This window comes from Protopterus annectens, chromosome 11.part0 (genome assembly GCF_019279795.1).
Source record: "Protopterus annectens isolate FY-2018-M chromosome 11.part0, PAN1.0, whole genome shotgun sequence".
In the NCBI taxonomy this organism is placed as follows: domain Eukaryota; kingdom Metazoa; phylum Chordata; order Ceratodontiformes; family Protopteridae; genus Protopterus; species Protopterus annectens.
In genome coordinates, this window is record NC_056745.1 from 1,028,341,633 (window position 1) to 1,028,358,992 (window position 17,360).

A 17,360-nucleotide genomic window follows, 5' to 3' on the forward strand; every position below is an offset into this window, starting at 1 on the left:
TTTTAAAAGGTCACCAAAGCAATGAATGAAGGCAAAATGGTACAGACTACATACCTCAACCTGGCATAATCTTTTATACAATTCCCCACCCAAGCATAGTAGAAAAGCTAAAAAAACTGGGAATAAACACATATGTCACCCACTGGATTGCCAACTGGCTGACAGATATGATGCAGATAATCAAAACAGTTAATGTTACTTCCACAATAAAACCATTCACTAATGGAGTCCCTAGGGTTCTGTGTGGGACCTCTCCTGTTTCACATCTACTTTTCTGAAGTAAAAGCCAATACCAAATGGCTCTGGCTGGCAAAGTTTGTAAAACGAATCCCCAATAAATTAGCCATCCTGCAGGAAGGTTTGTCACAAATAAATAATTGGTGTCAAAATCATGGATTGAAACTAAATTCTAAAAAATGCATTATACATACATACATGCATACATACATACATACATATAGTGGATATAAAAAGTTTACACACCCCTGTTAAAATGCCAGGTTTTTGCGATATAAAAAAATGAGACCACAATAAATCATTTCAAAACATTTCCCACCTTTAATGTGACATATAACCTGTACAATTCAATTGAAAACAAATCAGTTAGGGAAAAAAATATAAAAAATAAAAAACATACAATTCTCTGGTTGCATAAGTGTGCACACCCTTAAACTAATACTTTGTCATGTGTGCACACCCTTAAACTAATGCTTTATTGAAGCACATTTTTTTCTCAATTTGTTTTTTATTTTTCAAATACATTTGAATGAATTCCATAACATTTATACATAACATCTTAAATAACTATGTGCACTATTTACATTAGCCTGACACTATAACAGATCTTAGTGTACACAGTTACTTTATAAGTATGTCCAATCCATTATCAGAGTGTCTGATCAATTACTGTATAGTTTCAATCAACAATAAGACTTTTCCTCAAGGGTTGTTGATAATTGGCTTTGGATAAATTCTTAGTTGATTAATTTTAATTTCCAATAATGTTGTGGTCTTCAGTAGGCTGTAAGAAGTCTTCCAAAGTTGGTATTGTGTTTGTATTCCATCTACTTGTTGTACACTTCCTTGAAATTGCAAGTATAGTCCATACTAGATGCATGTTTGACCTATTCAAATGAGGACATTTGTTCCCATTTAATAATACAAGAGCTTTAGCTAAATAAAATGATTTATTAAATAAAGCTTGTAGAAAGTGATTAATACCATTCCAAAATGGCTTAATTTTAACACAATCAAAGAAAATGTGGTTCCAATCTGCATTGTGTACTTGGTCATATCTCCAACATATTCCTTTTATGGAAGAACTAATTTTACTGATTCTATCAGGGGTTAAGCATGCTCTGTGCAAGCATTTCCAATTAAAAACTTTCCAGTATTGTGTAAAGGATGTATATTTTATCGATAATAAGATATTTGTTTTAATATCTTCAGTTAATGGTATTGAGTGTCCTTTTGTTATATATTTACAATAAGAGGTTTTGGGTGTTGTTTTATAGTTTATCAATATTTTGTACAATTTTGAAATACTGTTTCCCATGTCAAAGTCATTATATATGATTTCATATATGTATTTCATAAATTTAGGTATTTCTTTAAATGAAGAATTGTTACTTATTCTACTTAAATCTTGCAAATATGACATAATACTCTGTAAAGTTAGCCAGTCCTGTTGTGGAATTTTGTATGTTGTTTTTATTACTTGCATATCTAAAACTTTTAGTTCTTTGGTACATTGACGCCAACAAACAAATCCTTTCTGTTCCCAGGAATTAATAATTTCTCTATATATTTTATGTGGGAAGTTCTTTATGACTATAAATGGTGTTAAAAGACCAAAACAGATTTTTAAATCTATATTTGCATTAACAATTTTCCTAAATGAGTCAATGTAATATGTGCCATGACAAATTGTTTTTATGTTATTTGACATTTTTTTTGCAAATCAATTAATTTACTGATATTACAGTTAGTAATCATTTCCAATTTGCAGGGTAATTTGGACTTATCCAATCTAAGATTGTTTTAGATAGTGAAGCTTTTATATATGTGTCTGTATCAGGAAAGTTTAATACTCCCTGTTTCCATGGACTGATATGATGGATTAAAGCTATTCTGTTTCTTTTGGGAAACCTTAAAAATTTTATTAGGCATGAAGTTATTTCTTTAAGTGTATTCCTTTCTGGTAGCAGATGTATTGCCAAGGCTATATATAGGATCTTGGGCAGTAAAACCATTTTTATTAACTGCAGTCTATCTTCAAATGTTAATATTATTTTGTTCCATTTTTCCACAGAGATTTTAATTGTATTGATGATATTATTATAGTTTTTTGAGACTAATTCATTATTATCCTTGCATAACTCAATTCCTAGATATTTTAGGTAGATTCTTGTTTCCCTATGATTTGATCCCTCTTAGTCTGCAGTTCTTTGTATTATTTAAAAATAAACATTTTGATTTTGATTTATTGAAATGGAATCATGAAGTCATGTGACATTTGTCAGTTAATATATCTAATTCTTCTAATGTCTCTTTTGTATTAGATAATGTTAGTAATATGTCATCAGCAAATAGCATTACTTTAGAACTGTATTGTTCATAAACATCTATTCCTTTGATTTTTATATTGTTATGAGTTGAATCTGCCAATATTTCAATAGCCAGAGCAAATAGAATTGGTGACATGGGACATCCTTGTTTAGTCCCTTTTGTTATAGGTATAGCTTCAGAGGTAAAAGGACCTAACTTGACATACGCTAAATTATTTGTGTGTGTGTGTGTGTGTGTGTGTGTGTGTGTGTGTGTGTGTGTGTGTATATATATATATATATATATATATATATATATATATATATATATGGGTCTTTTACTTTTAGTCAAATTCCATTTGGTCGAAAATGATTTCAGGCAGCCCACCTCACTGAAGCCTCATTTGGCTGAAAGCACATTTGCTCGAATTACATATCGTTGAAAATGGTATAAAGCCTCTGCCCCACTGTAGTGCGACCCTGGAGTAAGAATATAAAGTTGGGGGGTGTGGGGGGCACAGTCCCCCACATTTTGCAACACATTTTTACTTATGTTACATGTTTTAATGTATTTTAATGGATAAACATGTATATAATAGTGCATAAACTGCAATTATGAGGGGGGCTGGCCCCCCACACCCCCCTATGTGGGGGGCCCATGCCCCCCACACCCCCCCTAACTTTATATATTCTCACTCCAGGATCGCACTGCAGTGGGGCAGGAGCTTTATACCATTTTTGACCAAATGTAATTCGAACAAATGTGCTTTCAGTCAAATGAGGTTTCAGTGAAGTGGGCTGCCTGAAATCTCAACCAAATATAGTAGATCCATATATATATATATATATATATATATATATATATATATTCTTTAGGAGATGAACAAAGGATGCAGGAAATTCAAATAGCATTAGGATTTTGAACAAATAGTCTCAATTTAGGGAATCAAAGGCTTTCTCTATATCTAAGCCAATTATGAGTGTTTCTTTATTTTCTTCATTAACATAATCTATAAGAGAAATTATCCTTTTAATATTGTCATGTGTGTGTCTATCATATATAAATCCAGTTTGATCATTATTTATTGTTTTGGATAGTGGTATTTTCATTCTGCTAGTTAATATTGTCATAAACATCTTATAGTCATTATTTAATAATGATATAGGTTTATATGAGGTACAGAGGTTTGGGGATTTGTTTTCTTTTAGGATTGGTGTGATTAAGGAATATCTCCAAGAGGGTGGTATTAATGCTTGTGACTGAAATTCTAATAGAGTTTTATGGAAGAGGGATAGTATCTTAGAAGGAAAAAGTTTATATATTTCCATAATTATGCCATCTATATCTGGAGCTTTATTATTTTTACTGTATTTTTTGTATCTGCAATTTCTTTGTAGGATATGGGGGCTTGCAGATCTAGTTTTAATTTTTCTGGTATTTTTTTATATTAGAACATTTTTCATCTAGATTTAATTGATCATTATGTATATGTTCTTTTTGGAAATGTTCCATATAGTGATTTCTATAGGCATCTGGAATGTCACCTATATCTGAGACATTTTCCTTTTCTTTTCATGGAAGATATTTTTAATGTTATTAGCTTTTGATTTTATTTTGACTCTTGTGGATAAATTATGTAGATATTTGGGAGAAGTTGCCAAGGTATTCATTTTTAGTTTTTCTAAAGCTAAACTAGTTTTATGCATACCTCTCAACCTGGAAACATCAAAGATCTGGACAAGGCCCATGAAAAATAGGTACAAATCTGTACGCTGATTAACATACAATTTGCATACATAATTACGTAACCCCACCCACTCCACAGGAATTGTGCGATACCAACTTTAAAATGCAAACTCAAGAACAGACAACCAAAATATGGCACCAGAGTCCTCCTGCAGCCATTCCAATGTCCCATTACCTGGCTATTTTGCCCCATTTACTATAAACACTAATGTGTACATACTGCTTTACTTCTACAATGATTATTTGGATTTTATTTTTACATTTTACAGCACAATGCACAAATAAAAATGGCCAAAAACCAGGGACATGTTTTAAACATTGCTTGTATGATTTTGGAAAATTGCTAGAATAAAATGTTGTGTTACCACCATGCATTTCACTGGCAAGTCTTGAATCCAGGACCCTGTGCACTACAGTCAGAGCAACATACCAGTATGCCAAATCAGCAGTTTCCTGAAACATAGGAAGACTGAAACTTAAGTGGCTATCATTTAGTGAATTCAGTTCTGACTTCTCACCATAGCTCTCAACCTCTTAGCACAAAAAACCTGGACAAAGCCAATAATGGGGGAATACAGCCCCAACATAGGGACAGATGTCAAATGCTGAGCTTATAAACTTAGAAAATTGCTAGAATAAAAGGTTTTGTGTTACCATTTATTTTTTGAAGAATATGAAGTCTGAAATTCAAATGCCTGTCATTATTTAATGAATAAAATCCTGCAGTGATAACCAAATGAATAAGTTAAAATTAAGTAAACGTCTTCACTGCTGAGAAATAGATTAAGTACTGCATTTGTCATTATTGTACCAACTCAGAGATCTGTACCTTCTTACTTACCTGAAGTTTTTTTCCCAAAATACCACAGTACACATTTTATATGCAACTTTCATTGGCTGTCTGTGTAACATTTACGCACCCCAATCTCATGAAAGCTTCCACAGAAATGCAAGGGTGTGCTCAGTAAATCCAAATATCCAAAGTAAAAAAACAGAATCACTGTGCAGAATCAGTCTAAAACAATTTATTATGGCAAATATAGAGACAAGGAAGTCAAAAAAGAAACCAGAGGAGACCAAACATAGGCAAAAAAAAACAGATTTCAGCAGGTAACCCAACCTTCTTAGTTAATCTTGTCAATATATGCTTCTGTATTTGCCATAATAAATAGCTTTGGACTGATTCTGCATGGTGTTTTTTTTTTTTGGATACGTAACATTTCCTTTAAATATTTAATTTCCCTAGGAGTAACTGAAAGTACTGCCCACATTAAGGAGAAATTACTCATCTGAGAAAACTTTATTTTGATTTACTTGCATTATCTTGTAGCCTATAACTTTTCCCTTTATCTTAATAATTTCTAATAAATGTGATAGGAAATAGCAATAATTTGGCAAAGAAATCCACACACACACACACACACACACACACACACACACACACACACACACACACACACACACACACACACACACACACACACACTGACTAGAAGAGGTAATATGCCCCAAGCAGCAGTCCAACAGACAGTATAAATACTCTTGGAATCTGGTTAATGTGTGTATCATAAGGCCAACACTGTATTATACAACATTTCCTTTAAATATTATTACATGAGTTCATGAATGATAGGTACTGACAAAAAGATCACTGTACAATTATTCAAGTTGCACTAGCATTGGCTTGAATCAAGTGTACAGAATCTAACCTTATTTAAGAATATTCAACTGAATCCAAGAAGTAGGTAGCCATGGTGTCAAATAGAAGCAAGGTGTTACAGCAGAATTATAAATGAGATAGGAGATTATGCCATGCTTGGGCACTACTGCCTTGATTCAATAGTCTGTAATTTAGGTTTGTGACAAAGTTAACTTAGAGCATTCTTTAGAAAAAAAACACCATCTTAAAAGCACTAAACTTTTAAATTAAAATGTGGAGCTGGACCACCTCTGGTTAAAGGCAAATGGAATTCAGCAGGCAGCATCATTTAGGTGTGATTTATATGACTGAAATACATCAACCTAATTTTTGTATTTTCTTCAACCTTGAACTGAGTAGCAAACTGCACATAACTCTATAATGTATTTGTCCACATTTTGCAATTCTATATTTGTCAGTAAATAAAATCTAATATTTGACTTACAGGTTAAGGTTTATTTTTTGTTATGCTATTGTAAACAATTAAAAAGATCTATTGCAAGATTTATTCCTAAGGATACAAAACATGCTATTAAACTATTAGCAGCAATTCAAGTGCAGATTAAAGTGCCACCCCACATAACACATTAGTACAAAATACAACATGAAACTTTTAACAAATGTCTCATGGAAGTTTGCCTTTGGAACTGATTAAACAGCTTGGATATGTACAGCTTCACAATGTAATCCTACACACACACACACACACACACACACACACACACACACACACACACACACACACACACACACACACACACACACACACACACACACACACACACACACACACACAGACACACTCTTCTTCTGAAACTCCAGCGAGTGTCCATCAATAAATAGATCCAGTCCCTTGAGCGAGCATCTTCTAAAATAAATAGATCCAGTAAATCCTTTCCGGCTCTGGTAACTTTGCCCCTCACAAATGCATTTGAACCAGAGCCGGAAATACGTGCTACGTATGAGCGTGAGCAAGTCCAACAGGCTGGTGAGGCTGACGTCATTGCGCACATGATGATGTCAGCTCACGAAGCAAGAAAATTTAAAAAATAAAAAAACAAAGCGCAAATAAATTGGAAATGAAGGGGGCCACTCAGGAATCATGGCACCCCATTATTTGGACCCTAAAACTCGGTAAAAATCGAATAATTCGGGACAGTTGAGAGGTATGGTTTTATGTGTTAGAATTTCATTGTATTTATTGTTTAATACTTCTACTTTCTTTTTCATCTCCAAATGATTTTAATTTTTTTCAGCTTTTACTGACAAATGTTTGGATTGTAGATCTAATGATTCAGAATCCCATTCTCTGATTTTTTTTATACCAAGTTAGTCTTTCACCATATATGTAAGCTTTTAATGAGTCCCATATCATTATTTTATTTATCTCTGTGATGTAATTAATATCTAAGAAGAATTGTAATTCAGATAACCAGGGTCTGAAGTCTTTAATTTTAGTTATATATGCCGGAATTCTGGAGTTAAAGATTAATGGTTTGTACCCATTTTGAAGTTTTAGTATTAATGAATTGTGGTCTGAAAAGGGGCAGGGTGTGATTGAGAAATTAATGATTTTAGAGTATAAGTCATGAAAATTAATGATTTTAGAGTGTAAGTCATGGGCAACAAATATTTTATCTATTTTAGTTTGGATACCAAATCTGTGATCTTGATGGGAATACAACAAAGATTTATCTTCTTTAAATTTGAAAGCATCTACAAAATGAAATGATTCTACCCACTTGTTTAAAGCTTTTGATACAACAGATATATGCAGCGGTCTTTTATTTGTAGTTTCAGAAATATCAAATATACAGTTAAAATCTCCTACTAATATTAAGTTGCCTTTATAATTATTGGAAATGAAATCCAAGTGTTTTTTTAACAGTTTCTGTTCCAATGCCTGGGAGCCAATATAGATTGGCTAGGGTCCATATTCTATTATTATATTGAACTATTACTAATGCCATGATACCTTCTTTATCTTCATAGTTATAAATGATTTCTGGGTTAATCACATTTGTTTTCCATAAAATTGTTACCCCATTTTCTCTTTGTCTTATAAGTGTATTGCACCAATATCATATATTCCTTAGGATTCCATTTGTAATTGTCATTTGTTTTGAAATGAATTTCTTGAAGGAAGATAATTTGTGCTTTGTTCAGTTTTAAATATTTCAGTAGATTTGATCTCTTGCTAGGATTGTTTAAGCCATTGGCATTTAAAGATAATAAAGTTAAATCCATCTTAGGTTATTTAGACTATGCATTTTTTTGTTTTATTGTGACTATTAAACATTTTCCTCTGATAACTATAAAGTATATGTTTGAGCTTTTAAATGAAATTATCAGTTTTATACTTAGAGTGTTTACCAATAAAATAATGTTTTGGTCAGGCATACTAAAAATGTTTTTGTGAAATAACAAATTTAAATTAATAAATGTTAACAAAACTAAGATCCGCACTAGCCATGGAATGAAAATCATTCCTAATCTGATGGATAAACCTATGTCCATCAGATTATCACTCATACCTTGACAATACAGAACATCTGAGCTGCATAAACTGAATTAACATATGGAGAATATTTGTAATAGGAATGAGCAATATTTATATTATTTTGAACAGATATAGTACTATTGTAGATTAGACAGAATTCTAATACAATATAAATGTCTACTTATTGTATAAGCAATTAATATTTACATGAAAGATAGATGACAAGCAATTCAATCACAGCTAAGTTGGATGTATCATATATAAAACCTCAGTAAAAATTATAGCACAGTTATTTAACATATTCACCCTTATTGATAAAGTTGTTCAAAACTTATTAGTTACTATAAATAGATGGTAATAATATTTATAACTAATGTTTATAATACAATGTATTTTACTGAATATATCAGAAGTTATATTTCATTGTTTGCCAACATTTAAGTAATCACTTTGTATGTTGCTAACTTACCTAAAGCATCAAGCTTGTTTTATGTGAAAATTGATGAACGTTAGTGCATTTTAATTATCAGTGCATCTCTCTTCCCCCCATTTCCTACACATAAGGATTTTCATATCTGTCATTTCTTATTATAAAATGAGAAAAATTATAGGTTAAAAACAACAAATTCACTTATTGTGATTAATGATTACAAGTTCCCTTTCCATAATTGCCATTTTATGGCATATACTGAAAGGTTTTAGATTTAAATGGCAACATTCTATTTTGTATAATAAGCAAAGGTTAAACTGAGTAATTATTGTCAACTTAATACTATTTGTTCAGAATGTGATTGTTACATTCTGTGGCATTCCTAGTTCAGGCTTCTATTGTTTCCTTTGAACAACTTTGTCAGTTTGATGTCATGTATAAAACATTAGTTACCTAGGTAACAGCTTAAGTATTATGTATGGTCAAGATGGGTTACAAAACCACAATTAAAGTTAAAGCAATTATATGAGTTGTTATGCACATTTACTTATATGAGAAAATCATCATGCTTCCCTTTGATGTTCAATATACTGTATGTCATTTATGACAAGTTAAAACAGTAGTGTTATTATGCACACACCCATGTTATTAAACTGAGTGTCCATTGTCAATTTAATACTATTTGTTCAGAATATGATTGTTACATTCTGTGACATCTCAAGTTCAGGCTTCTGTTGCTTCTCTTGAACAACTTTGTCAGTTTGATGTCATGTATCAATATTATCAATAATAATAATATCAATATTTTTTGGTAAAAACAATAAGAATGATGTGACTACCTGCTAAAGTAAAAAAAGTAACTGTGCCTGTTAAAACTCTATGCTTGTACTCTCTAGTTCCTGTATCTGTTTGCCTCACCACATTTTTCTTTCTTTCTACATGTACCAGCCTTGAGTTCCTGCATGTCCCTGCACTAGCCAGCAGCCAACCCCCCTTCTAGCATTTAACTATCCCAACTTCCCATTTATACCCCATTGTTGCAAACCAGGATATCTCCTCCCTCTCCCTTAGCCTGATATTCCCCTTTAGGGGAGTCTTTTGATGCTATAAAAGTAACTGATCACTAGGTGGTGCTATACTATACTCCTTCTGATTTTCTATTTCTTTACCAATTCTTCACCATTTCTCCATATCTAAGTTCCTAGCCTACTTCTGATTTTTGCTTCACTCTTTCATTACTGCCCCAGAATACCTAACCTCATATTACTCCTCCAACATCCCTTGTCTATCCTTGCTAGCCTCTTAACATGTTTCAACATCTCTTACTTTCAAACTTAACTGCAGACTTTCCCACTTCACTGATTGTCATCCTCAACAGTTTTTTCTCTCTAGTTCTTGATTCTACCCACTCTGTTTGCCTGCAGACTCACTCCGCTCCCCTACCCTGCCCCCCCAATTCTCACCTGCCCCCACTACTCCTACATTTATTCCTCTAAAACCACACCCCCAACACATCTACTCCAATCTAACAGATCACCCAATTACCACTCCCAAACCTCCTGTTACAATACCACACCTCTAATTATCTTACCTCCCACCCTTCCTTGTTACATCACCTCACCTCCTGATATATCTCCTAACCAGTTCACACTACCTTATCTCCCATTCTCCTTTTTCTTTTCAATCCAACATAATGACTATATCACCCATTCCTCGTCAAATACAACTATTACTCTTGGTCTCACTCTTTCCTCCTCTAACTATTATCTATCTGCTAACCTCCTATGAACAACCACTATACCCCACTCTTCTCTTCCCCCTCCAAACACACTTCATCTCCAACACTAGCTATCTCTCATACTTTCATAAACATTACATCCAAACCCTGCTACCTTCAAGCCAAATTTCATAGACTAGCACACATTAAGTATACCAATCTAAATATTAGAAAATGACTTGACTACTATTGTAAGCTTCACTATCCCATAAATAGAATATACCTCCACTCCCTACTAGATGGGGACATTCATCCTAACCCCGGCCCAAATAATACCCTTGCCACTGATAAGTGCAACCCTAACAACACTTGTACCCAAGCCACAACCAAACCTCCTAACTCACTGTCTATAGCACATCTCAATATACGTGGCATCAACAATAAAATTGCTTGCCTCCACGACCTCCTAGATGTCCACCTATTTGACATCCTATGTTTATCTGAAACATGGCTAAAACCTACAGGGAAAGACAATGAAGTCACTCCACTGGGTTACAATATCCTTAGACTGGACCGCGCAGCCAAGGAGGGAGGAGGGGTAGCAATCCTATATAAAGCAGAGCTACTAGTTAGCACTGCAAACCTTAGACCACACTCAGACAGCAATGCTGAAATACTCATTTCTAAACTCCAAGTCAACTCATGTAAATCCATATATATTATCTGTATATACCTACCTCCAGGAAATAACATTAACACACTTGAAAATATCCTTAACTGGCTTTCTATTAATCTCCCACAAGAAAATATAGTGTTAGGAGACTTTAATATCGACTGGAAGTCCTGTAGTAATGTTCACCCTACTGCCCATATTAACCTATATGGCTTCTCTTAAACTATTTTCTCCCCCACCAGAATTAATAAATCTAATAACTAAGAAAGTACCTTAGACTGGAGTCTTACTAATACTCCTCATCAAACATATAAAACAGGAACCCTACCAGATGACCTAAGTGATCACTCACTAACTTTTATTACGAGACATAAAACCAACCTATCTTACCCAAACACTTTTAGGACAATACGCACCAAAAAGCTATTTAACCCTAATCTTTTCCAGACAGAACTCAAGCAATGTAATTGGTCACCACTAAAATCCCTCCCACTAAATGAAGAAGTGGAATACTTTAATTCCACATTCTTAGCCATCCTTGACCACCATACCCCAACTCGCTCTGTTAGAAATAAAGCTAAACATGCCCCTTGGCTCACAAATGCTACCAGACAAAAAAATCCTTCTTAGAAACAAATCCTGTGCAAAATGGTGTACTACTAAAAATACTATAGATCACCAAACCTTTAGACAACTTAGAAATAATACAAAAATGCCATCCTCCTAGACAAAAAAAAAACTTTTACTTCCAACTACAGCAAACCTACCAAAAGAAACCGCAAAAGTTTTGGACTAGCATTAACAAACTATTATACTCAGGGCAATCTATCACACCTAACCCACAAGACTCTAATCCTGAGAAACCCACACAGAATGCTAATGCCAATTCTTTCTTCACAGATGCCATCCAAACTCTAGCTAACCAACTATCTACAGATACCTCAAATCTACCTACTTCTACTACAAGCCAGCCTCCATCATTTTAGTTCTACCCAGTTTCTACTTCCCTTCTCCAAAAACTAAAACCTACCACCCCTCAGCTGACCAACTTCCAGCAGAATACCTGCAAAAAGGAGTTAAAACTATAGCCTATCCCATCTCCATTCTAATTAACAGAACCATAAATGAAGGAACTATCCCATCTATCTGGAAACTTCTCATATTATCCCATTACATAAAGGTGGGAACTCCAGTGACTTTTCTAACTATCGTCCTATAGCTCTACTATCTCCACTAGCAAAAATAATGGAGAAGTGCATCCTTAAGCAACTACTTAACCACCTACTCCAAAATAACTTACCTGCCAACTGTCAACATGGATTTAGATCTTTCCAGAGTACTACTACTGCCCTGCTATCCTTCACAGACTGCATTAACAAAAACTGCAACAATAATATGCTTTTCCCCACAGTCTTTATTAATTTATCTAAAGCTTTCGATATGGTTAATCACCAGCTATTACTAAATATATTGAAATCCCTATCACTTGTACCTCTAGCCATAAATCTGTTCAAACCTTTCCTAGACAATAGACAACAGGATGAGCAATGTAATAATAATCTATCTAATCACCTTCCCATCTCCCTTGGTGTTCCTCAGGGCTCCATATTAGACCCACTCCTATTTTCAATCTTTATTAATGACCTTCACTCAGCAATTCCTCATGCCGCCTGTATTCAGTACACAGATGACTCTACTATAATTTGTTGAGCCACTTCTCCAACTGAACTACAGACCCTTACCCAAAAAGCATTCAACACAGTTGAACAATGGTTTTTAAACCACTGCCTCTTCCTAAACCCCAAAAAAACTAAACTGTTACTATTCACTCTAACCTGAAAATCCACCCCAATAGATTTCACACTCATATCTAATAATGGAACTCTCATATCCCCCGACACTACCACTAAACTCTTAGGAATAACAATAGATAACCTTAACTTCGACACTCATATAGATAGCACAATAAAATCAGTCAACAAAAAATTGGGGTCCCTCTATAGAATCAAACCCTTTCTTACCCCAGTAGCCAGGACTGCTATAGCCAGAACTCACTTAATCTCCACTCTACTCTATGTTTCACCTATATACACTAATCTTTCTAAAAACAACCTCAACAAACTGGCAATTTCCTATAATAATATTGCTAGATTTGCCACTGGCTCTCCTTTTAGAATTCACCACTGTCTTAATCTAAAGCAATTAGGATGGCTAGAGTTTCTAAACCAACTTTAATTTCACCAGCTTGCTATAGCCCATAAGATCATGTATCAACCCACCAACACACCAATACTTGCTGGCCTCATTACCCCTTGCAGCAGTCTTAAGAATCTACGATTCTCAAACAAACTGCTGATCAATACTTGCAGAACCAATAACTTGGCAGGAGACTCTCTGTTCTCTAATACTGTTGGAAAGCTCTGGAATCTTCTACCCTCTGAACTAGTATCTCTGTCTTCACTAGCACTTTTTAAACAGAATCTAAAACTATTTCACAAAACGCATTGGTTATGCCCCTGTACTAACCCTGACTATCTTTCTGCCTCTACACTAATGAATACACTTCACCCCTATAGACTTATCATTTAGGAACCAAATGACCATGTTTTTGCAATTTAAATATATGTATATATGTAAATAATAACATTTCTTGTACATTACACTTTACTGTTTGTGTCTTGCCCACGATGAGTACTGTACTAGTATTTTATTATCACCAGCTGTTTTAACTTGGATTGTTGCAACTTTCTTTTTTGCATTTTGTATGTGTCTTGGAGCTTTTCTCCCTGGGCCTCTACTGAAAATGGACATGTATCCAGTTAGACTAGCCTGGTCAACAAATGTAAAATAAAATAAAATAAAATAAATGTATAAACATTAGTTAACTTGGTAACAGCTTAAGCATTACATATGGTCAAGATGGGTTACAAAAACTACAATTCATGTTAAAGGAATTACATGGCTTGTTATGCATATTTACTTACATAAGAAAATCATCATGCTTCCCCTTGATGTTCAATGTAGAGTGTATCATTTATGACAAGTTAAGACAGTAGTGTTATTATACACAAGTCCATGTTATTAAATCCTGTCTTTAATATCTAAATTCAGCAGACTGCTTCATCTTGTATGACAATTATATATTTTATGTCTAGATTTACTAAAATCATACATTGCATAACTATTGTGTGTTTTTTTTTTTTTTTGCTGTTGCTTAGTTATTTGAGAGACCACAAGCTGTAATGCTTATTCTTATCATTAGCTCCTTCCAAGCATGTTTATACAGTCCATAGACTTTAAATTATGAGACCCTTCTAGTTTCTTATTTGTTATATTTCCATCCTTACATACACACATATTAGTACTTCAAGCATGGGCAACAATACCCATCCAGTTTTGCCAGAATACCATTCACTTGTTCATGTGGTGTGTTTTCAAGCTGTTCTTAAAATATCCAAACCAATATTTGTCCTGTTCCATTTTACCAGCCTGTTCCATTCGGTGGCCACTCTGCCAGTGAACCACTCAACACACCGTACATTTCCACAGATATTCCACAAAGGAAATCTGATGACTCTCTAGCACTTCCCAGCATCCCCAAACACCCCTAGAATCAGCTATCCCCATTTGCCTAACACGTCCCAGCAAGCTCACCTCCTAGACCATTGCAAAGGATTCTGCACAAGACCAAGTGCTCTTAGTCTTTCACAATAACTCAGACTTCCACTCTTATGTAAGTCCTTAATGTGTTTGGACCAAAATACATTTTAAATATAAAATTACGCTTATTATTATTATTTTTTTATGAAGAATCAACTTAATGAGCTAAACAAAGTGTTGGGAGACCACAAATATGTATACATGTGGTTTAAAACAGCTCTTTTATTATATATATATTTTTTAAAACCAAAAACATTGCTGAGAATCATTGCAGAGGCTCCTCAGAGCCTTTAAGCATTATCGTTCACTCTGTCTCCATTACCATAGCAACCTGGGAGCATTTGTTTCTGTTAGTGTGTCTGTGTACTGCATACCAAAGGCTCATGATGCACTGTAACTTCAAGCCTAAATTCCCTCCCTTTCAGTGGGGCAGCAGCCAGGAAAAGAATGGAGAGCAAACAGATAAAAAAAAAAAAAAGCTCCCAACAAGCTGCCACAACAAGAGATAACACATGTCAATGATAACGGCAACATACAACAGCTGCCAGACACAGCTGCATCCACACACACCATGTCAGGCTTAATCAAACAGTACTCGAAACTATGATACCTGCCATAATTTTTATTAACTATGTTTAGATAGAATAATAATGATATTTGTGTTAGCTGCCAGACACAGCTGCATCCGCACACACCATATCAGGATTGATCAAACAGCACTCATAGCTGTGATACCTGCCATAATTGATATTAACTATATTTAGACAGAATAATTATGACATTTGTACTAAAAGCTTGCTACTATTATTCAACCAGGATATACATGACATTTCTAAATCATACTTTAACTGAAGAAGGTATTAGTCTCCATGACAGCATTTTTTTTCAAAACACTCTACTGTTACTGCTGTTATATATAATGTTAATTTGTTACATTTGAGTCTGAACTCTGATGAATGGTACCTTGTTGAATTAGTTAATTAATTACTTAAATTATTATAAGTAAAAACAATGAAAAATGAACAAGATAAGTATTCATTGAGTTCAAGTAGAGGAATAGAAACCTTTATGTTTATATTATATGTTGCTTTGTTTGGCTTATATATAATGTAAATAGTAACCCATCTTGACCTATCTTTGTCTGTGAAGAATTACTGGACTCTTTGAACATTCTGAAGAAATCATTACTGTTTCTCAGTTGTTTAAGAAACCCTCTTTTTTAAAAAAAAAACAAATGACAAGTGATATACCATATCAGTTGATACTTTGAGAGATGTAGTTGTAAGAGTTATTTTTTTGGGACAGCTATCTTGGAATCAGTTTTTTGTTTCTTCTTTCTAGCATCAGTCCAAGGAATTGTTTCTTTTATTCTTTTAAGAGTAGGGCCATCCATTCTATTTCTTCTGGGATAGACCCTCCCCAGGATTCATAAAGCTCGGCGCAAGGATGGCAGTAGGCTTGCGCCAACAGTGTGGCGTGAAGATGGCGCACTAGTGCTAAATGCGTATTAATGAAGGTGCGCTGCCGCCACAGCCACGTGCACAGGAAAGGAGCGCAAGTGCATAGGGCGTGTAGAAATGACAGCTGTCGACGTACAACCTAAAATGCTTGCATATAACAAGTTGCAAGATAGTAATCACATCTGTCAGTGTCCGTGGATACTGAAACGTATGCAAAGCATGCAAGAAAGTTCCTGCAAACACAAAGTGAAGAAGCAAACACAAATGCACGGTAGGGAATAATGGGTCCCTATCCCGCGAACAAATGACATGGAAGACTGTGTGGCCGTAGTCCAACACAGTGTAGATAGCTATACCAAGTGGAAGTGAAATGCATCATATGTTAGTGAGCCACCAGTAGGTACGTCCAGCCCAATGGTGAGGGTCACCAGCTGACCCATAATGTGAGGGAGTACACAGCTGGGCAGATGTGTCCATAACAAAATACATAATAAATGTAGATATCTAGTGACTGTATGTCCAAATGATATCCCACAAGGCATGTAATAGTCACATACAAAAGGTATGTCCGTATTTCACATACCAAATGTGATAGGAAATAGAATAAGCATGTAAACGAAACAGAAGGAGCATATAAACAGCTATAACAATAAGGAAACATGTAGGCCAAAAGGAACAGTATTATCCATACCGTCGACTGTGGGGACGTGTTGTCCAGTACAGTTGGATATGTGTACGGAATATATCCCATCCTGGACATAGTTAAAGGTGGCATCCTACCAATGAGTAGAACAGGCTGCCAAAATCCGGAAATCAGAGGTACAAGCTGAACTTGTCAGGATGTGTCACAGTTGAACGGGTAGTACCCGGGTATACCAACCATGTAATGAAAGTTAAGTATGGGCATGTACCTATGTGCGTGAGGTAT